General features: G+C 59.2%; 1 protein-coding gene across 4 annotated transcripts in view; it reads left to right on the top strand.

Annotated features, from left to right (window-relative positions):
* Positions 1–426: 426 nt before the first annotated feature.
* LINGO3 (leucine rich repeat and Ig domain containing 3) overlaps positions 427–6000 on the top strand; it is a 30079-nt gene continuing 24505 nt past the window's right edge. For 2 of the 4 annotated variants that reach the window (XM_068173686.1, XM_068173688.1), the window contains exon 1: positions 427–2484. The gene's annotated coding sequence lies outside the window, so the exon portion shown is untranslated. Of the gene's footprint in view, positions 2485–3287; positions 3445–6000 lie in introns of those variants that run through there. The other 2 variants (XM_068173687.1, XM_068173690.1) reach the window with 2 other exon arrangements.

Raw genomic sequence — 6000 nt, 5'->3', positions numbered from 1 at the left:
AGCCAGCTGGCTCCTTCGAGGAGCCCATCGAGGTTCCCATTAGGCAAAATTAATGGGCACCAGGAGCCTGCTCTCATCACGTGGCTCCCACTGCTGCATCCTGAATGGGGACAAAAACCTCTCGGGCTGTCACTGGAGCTGGCAGTGCTGGAATGCTGCATTCGGGCTGGCAGGGGACCAGCGTGGCCGGCGGCAGGAGGGGCTGGCAGGGACCTGCAGGCAGGGAGAGGCTCTGAATCCTATGATCAGCAGGGAAAGATCCCTCACTTCACCACAGAGGGCAAACTGGGGGCAAAGGGACTTTACTTCTCACTTTGTTGGAATTATTTTTTCCCCCTTGGCACGTTTCAGTCAAAAACTCCTTGGGATTTTGAGCATGTGCCAGAGCAGCTGTGATTTTTTTTATTTCTCTCACACTTCTCTTTTTTTTTTCCCCTAAATCATTTTGCTGAGTCTGTGTGAAAATGCCCCAGAAAGCAGCAAAACTTGTCAAGATACTCTCAGAGCTGGCTCACTTGGAACAGGATCTCCAAAGGCAGGGACCCTCCCTGGAGCACGGGCAGCCCCAGGGTCCTGCCACTTCTGTGTGTCCCCCCAAACTGGGACACAGTTGGACTGGGTGGTCTTGAAGGTCTCTTCCCACCATGATGATTATATGATTCCATGATATTTGTGTTCCCAGCTGGCACCCAGGTGGCCCCATTCATCCCAATCCTGATGCTCAGCAAGATTTTAGAGGTTTTTGGGTGGTTTATGGGTCCCCATCCTCATTTGTGGGGCTGCTATCTTTGTTTAGGGCCAGGCTCTTGGGACAGAGGTGGCAGGTGGGGGTAAAGCTCCCTAAGGAGGGGTCTGGGATCCCATCTCAGCACCCCAAATGCCACAGCCCCTGGCAGGGACCTCCTCCCCAACCTGTCCCTGGCTCCTGGCCTAAGATCCCTTTGGATTTATGCTCATATTGAAGCAAATTTGAATTAACTGGAGCACGAGACCAAGGGCCCCATGGGATTCTCCAATGTCCAGTGCCGGACTCTGGCTTGGGGAAGCAGAACTGGTCACCTCAGCCTGGTGCTTTTCCTCCACAGCTTTGTCCTATTCCTTCCTCAATGCCCAAAATGATGCCAGAAGGGCACTGAAGTTAATGGGTGGGGGAGAGAGCCCAGAAGGGGAGCAGGGCTGAGCCAAAACCCACGGCCCAGGCTTGAACCACAACCTGCCTGTTCCCTTATCCAAGTTTGTGCCTTGGTTTCCCCCAAAATAAAATAATGCCATGAAGGGAGCACAGTAAGACAGAAATAACTTGATTTTCTGGTGAGGTGCTTGGGGAGGGGACAAAGCAGCTCGCTCCAACCTGGGGCTCCCCCAGTGCATTTGTCAGCAGTCTGCTCCCCCTGGTCAGCAGGCAGGAGAACATCTTCCACCAGGCAAAATCAGCTCCCAGCACTGGGATCGGGAGCTGTGTGGAAGCAGCAGCAATTCCCCCCATCCTTGATTAAAACAGCGCAGCCTGCGGGGCCAGGGTGGGGGGGATGCTGCTTAATTGACTCTGTGCTTTTGATACAGCAGCTTAATGATTGTGTTCAAATTAGCCAGAATCACCTTCCATCCTGGGGAATGGAAATGAGATGTGGATTGCTCCGGCACACCCTCCCCCCCACGCCGGCCTCTTAAAAATCCATCCCCAACTAAACCGGCCACAATTTTTATGCCTAGGTTTTTCATCTTTTCCTAAGGAGATAAGTTGATATTGTTTAAAACAGCAATGAAATTCCTTCCCAGCCACATAAATCTCCTGGTTTTAACCGCAGATCCATGGCTGAGGCTGGGGATGAAGCTCAAATGGGAAAGCCTGAGCTGCGTGTGCCTGCAATGAAATTATAAATCCACATCCCGGAGCAAGCGAGCAGCAGGAGGCACCAGGAACCTCCATCAGCAGAAGCGCTGGGCTGCAGCAAGGGATGGGAGTTGGGAGTGGAACCGACAAGGCTGGGAGAGCTGTTGGCATTTCTCCTGACAAAATCCTGCACAAACGGAGCCAGTCCAGGTGAAACCACGACGTTGGACCCACCTGGTGTTCAGTGCTGAGTCCCGTTCCTTCCCCCTGAGCTCTGCCCTCAGTTTCCTCAGCTGTAAAGTGAAGAAGATGCTGCCAAACCCTGCTTGAAAAGCGCTGTCAGACACAGCAAATGTCACCGAATGGCTCAGGTGGTGCTTGGTCAGCTGGCACACAGCACATCAAGGGCACAGGACGCTCTGCATCAGCTGCCTACAGCCCCTGAGGCCAGGGACCAGCAAGGCTAAGGCCAGCCTGGACTGACCAGTGATGAGTGGAGAGGAGCAACAATTCCACCCTGAAAGTCAGAGCCAAGGAGGGAATTGGCCTCTGCCATCCTCAAAGCCCAATTAACCAAATCACCACAGCTCAGGAGGCTTCGGCAGGAGCGAAGAGGAGCAAGAGGAGAACTCCAGGGAGGAATAGCAATGGTGAGTGCTGTCCCCATGGGAGATGGGGCTGCTGTGGGGGGCTCCAGGTCACTGTCCCGTGAGCCTGGCATCTCCCTGGCACTGCTGCAAGGGACAGTGGAGCCCAGTGAGGGGGCACAAACACAGGAGCCCTGCTTGGGCTGGGGGCTGCGCTCATTCCTGGCATCACGGCTCTGTTTGTGCCTTGATTGCCCCAACTTCCCATGGGATAGGGGGCAAATGGCTGTGTTCATCCACAACCACCTCCAACTCCAGTGCAGAGGGAAGCTCAGGGTGAGGTGGCCCCCAGACCCTGCCCTGGGGCAGGCAAGGGACACTGGGCAGCAAACAGGCTGTCATGGGGATGGGGTGGGAGGGTATCTGAAGGTGCTGCTATGGGGCTGAGGGATCCCAGGCAGGGTGGCAGATGAGTACCTGTGGGTGGAGGAAGCCCAGGCACGGCGGTGTGGGGGTACCCAGGTGTGCGGAGTGGGACTGGGGGAGCCCAGGCACGGTGGTCGGGGGTACCCCACGGTGCTGGCATGAGGTTGTATACCCCAGGCAGGATGGTCGGGGGTACTCCACGGTGCTGGCATGGGGTCGGGGACCTCAGGAAGAGCACTCCGAGGCTTGAACACCCCAGGCTGACCGGGGGAACCCCTCCCCTTTGCTCACGGCTGCGCGGGGAGGAGACCCCCATACCCTTCCCTGCGTTCCTCCGGGGCTATGCCCGTTCTCCGCCCGGGGCCGCGCATCGCCCCCGGCCCCGTCCCCCTCCCTCGGCCGGGCGGGGGGCGCGGGGGGCGGCTCCGCGCACGGCCCGACGCGGCTGGAGAGGCGCTGCCGCCGCCGCGCCGCCCCCGGGGACGGGCCGGGGCCGGGCCGGGGTCCGTCCGGAGCCGCCGCCGCGCCGCCCCCGGGGCTGCGGCTCTGCCCGCGCCGCCACCGCACCATGGGCAGCCCCGCAGCGGCAGCCGAGCGGTGAGTGCGGGGTCCCGGGGCCGGGGAGGGTCGTGCCGAGCCGCACACGTGGCGCCGGGGGGCGGCCGCCGAGCCCCCGCCGCCCCTGGGGACACGCAGCCTCCCTCCATCCCTCCCTCCATCCCTCCCTCCTTCGCCTCCCCGCCGGCGGCTCGGCGGGGGCTGCCCGGCTGTGCCCACCGCCCGCGGCCGCCAGGCCCCTCCGCAGCCCCCGGCTGTGCCCGGGGACGGGGCTCGGCACGGCGGGCGGCGCTGGTGCCTCCGGGCAGGGTCGCACCGGCGGTGGCGGTGGTGTCGCCTCGGCGCGGGTCCATCCCGCCCTTGCTCCGCTCCATTCCCCGGCGCTCCCGGGGGTCCGGTACCCGCAGTCCCCCCCCCCGTTAGGGCTGGGGCCGCCGCTCGCAGCCCCTTTCCCCGGCACAGCCGAGCGGGTCCGAGCATCGCCGGGCGTCGGGAAAGCTTTTCCCATCTCCTCTCGCTCGTGTTTCCCCCCCGGGCGCTGCAGGTCCTCACTCCTCGCCACCCCAGGGCCCTTCCTGCCTCTTCCCCGAGCATCCCGGATTTTAGGCGGATTCTCCTGTCGAAAATTCCGAGGGTTGGTTTAGCCGCGGATGTTACCGGGTTGTGTTTCTCGGGGAAATGGAGCAGGCAGCAAGCGCAGCATTCCTGGCTCCTATTGCCGTGCTGGAATAGCAGCTTTTCCCTCTTCCCACTCTCCATCCAGAGTACTTTTGTGCCAGTTCCTTAATCCACTTGCAAAGTGGATTTGAGCTAAAACCTGACAAAAGGTGCTCCAATTCCCACGGCGTTTGCACAGGCAGCGGTTTTTCTGCTTTTTCTGTTCCTACCCTGAAATGAGGCTTTTGGGAAGGAGAAAAGAGCAACCAGGAAGGGAGAGGATGGCAGGAGAAGGCAGAGTGCCTGCGAAATAGATGGAGAGTGGAGCCGTGCCGGGCTCTGCAGCCTGGCAGCACCCAGAGCACAACCCCAGCCCTTGGGAGTGAGGAGCACTGGAGCCAGAGTGGCTGGAGAGGGAAGTGACCGGGATTGGGAATGTCTGGTGGCCTGGGGAACACCAGCCCAGGCCTAGGAGAGCTCCTGGCTGCTGCTTGGTCTTGTGGAAGGTCTCTCATGCACTCTCACCCTGCCTGGGGATGTGCAGCCTGCAGGATGGAGACCCCAAAACCCAGCACCAGCCTCAATGCAGGGGTGTCACTGTGGGAAAAGCCTCATCCAGGCAGGGAGAGATCCTACAATCCTCTCCATTAAAACCAAAAAGCCTTCCAAGAGCAGAGTTGCCCAGCAGTGATGTGGTCGTGTGCGGGTTAAAATCCCAAATGCAGGTGTTGAACCCTGCAATAACCCTTTGGGAGGTGCAAGGCCCTTGGGGTTCTCTGCACCCCAAAGCTTCATTACCCCTTGCAGGATGGAGATGGGATAAAATCCCGGCACCCTGGGGCATGGCAGAGAATGTGCTGCACATCCCTTAAATGGGAGAATAATTGAAGATGAGTGGGGGAGCTGCCAGCTGGGCAGCCTGGGGTGATCTGGTTTAATTTTGTGCTGATGTTTTTATCACCGATGGCTCTGTGGCACTCGTGGAGGAGAGGCAATGGAGCTGCTGCCTCTGGCTGCTGGAGGACAGGTGGAGCCGGATGGATTTTGGCCAGAGCAGCTTGGAGAGGTGATTTTTGGTCCACCCAAGATTTCTTACAGTTTTCACATTGCAAAAACCCCACTCAGGTGTCTGCAGCCTTTCCCAAAGCACTTGGGTTGTGGGCTGATCTTGGGGGAAGATGCTCTCCAATGCCCATCCTCCAAAACAGCTGGAGGAGCGTCCCGAGGACAGGGAGCAGGAGGCAAAGCAGCTTCAGGAAAGAGTTGGCTTAAAAATCAGTGGATTTTGCTTTTATCCTGCCCTGTTGGAGGAGGGAGCAGGAGGACAGGAGGAACAGGGGCTGGGCTGTGTTTCACCCATCCAGGGCATCGATGCTGAGGGTGGGATGTGGCTGTGCTGGGTAGAGCTGGGACATGTCCCAGGCTCAGCCTTTCCTGCCAGGCTCAGCCTTTCTGGGGGATGCACTTTTGCTGATCCCTGGCTGAAGATAGCAGGGCCAGGGGCTTTTTTCCTGTTTTGTAGTGTTTAGAGCTCAGGAATGTCTGCTTTTATTAGCTGAGCTAATCCTGCCTCACCAGAGAACTCATCCCTGGCTCCAAGGCCCAAACCTAATCCCTGATCTTCCCTCCCAGGCCCAAATTAAACACTGGACTCACAGCCCAGTGGTGCAGGCAGACTCGGCGCTGGCTGCACTCAGTGTTTAAAGGTTTTCAGTCCATGTGTTTGGGGTAGATTTTTCCCAGCTCCTGGCTGTTGGATCACTCCTGTTTCCCCCCCCACCCAGCATCCCACCAGGGAGCAGGTGGCTCCTCTTCTCTCCGTGAGGAGCCGGAGCTGCCATAAGGCAGGAGGAGTTGGGCTGCTCCGGCAGCTCGGAGCCGTGTTGCTGCTGCGTTCACATCCCCGGGATGGGAGAGGGGTGTTGGAAGCCCCGGGAA

This window comes from Anomalospiza imberbis, chromosome 27 (genome assembly GCF_031753505.1).
Source record: "Anomalospiza imberbis isolate Cuckoo-Finch-1a 21T00152 chromosome 27, ASM3175350v1, whole genome shotgun sequence".
In the NCBI taxonomy this organism is placed as follows: Eukaryota; Metazoa; Chordata; class Aves; order Passeriformes; family Viduidae; genus Anomalospiza; species Anomalospiza imberbis.
The sequence above is the reverse complement of the archived record's forward strand: the minus strand, read 5'-3'. Positions and strand labels throughout refer to the sequence as shown.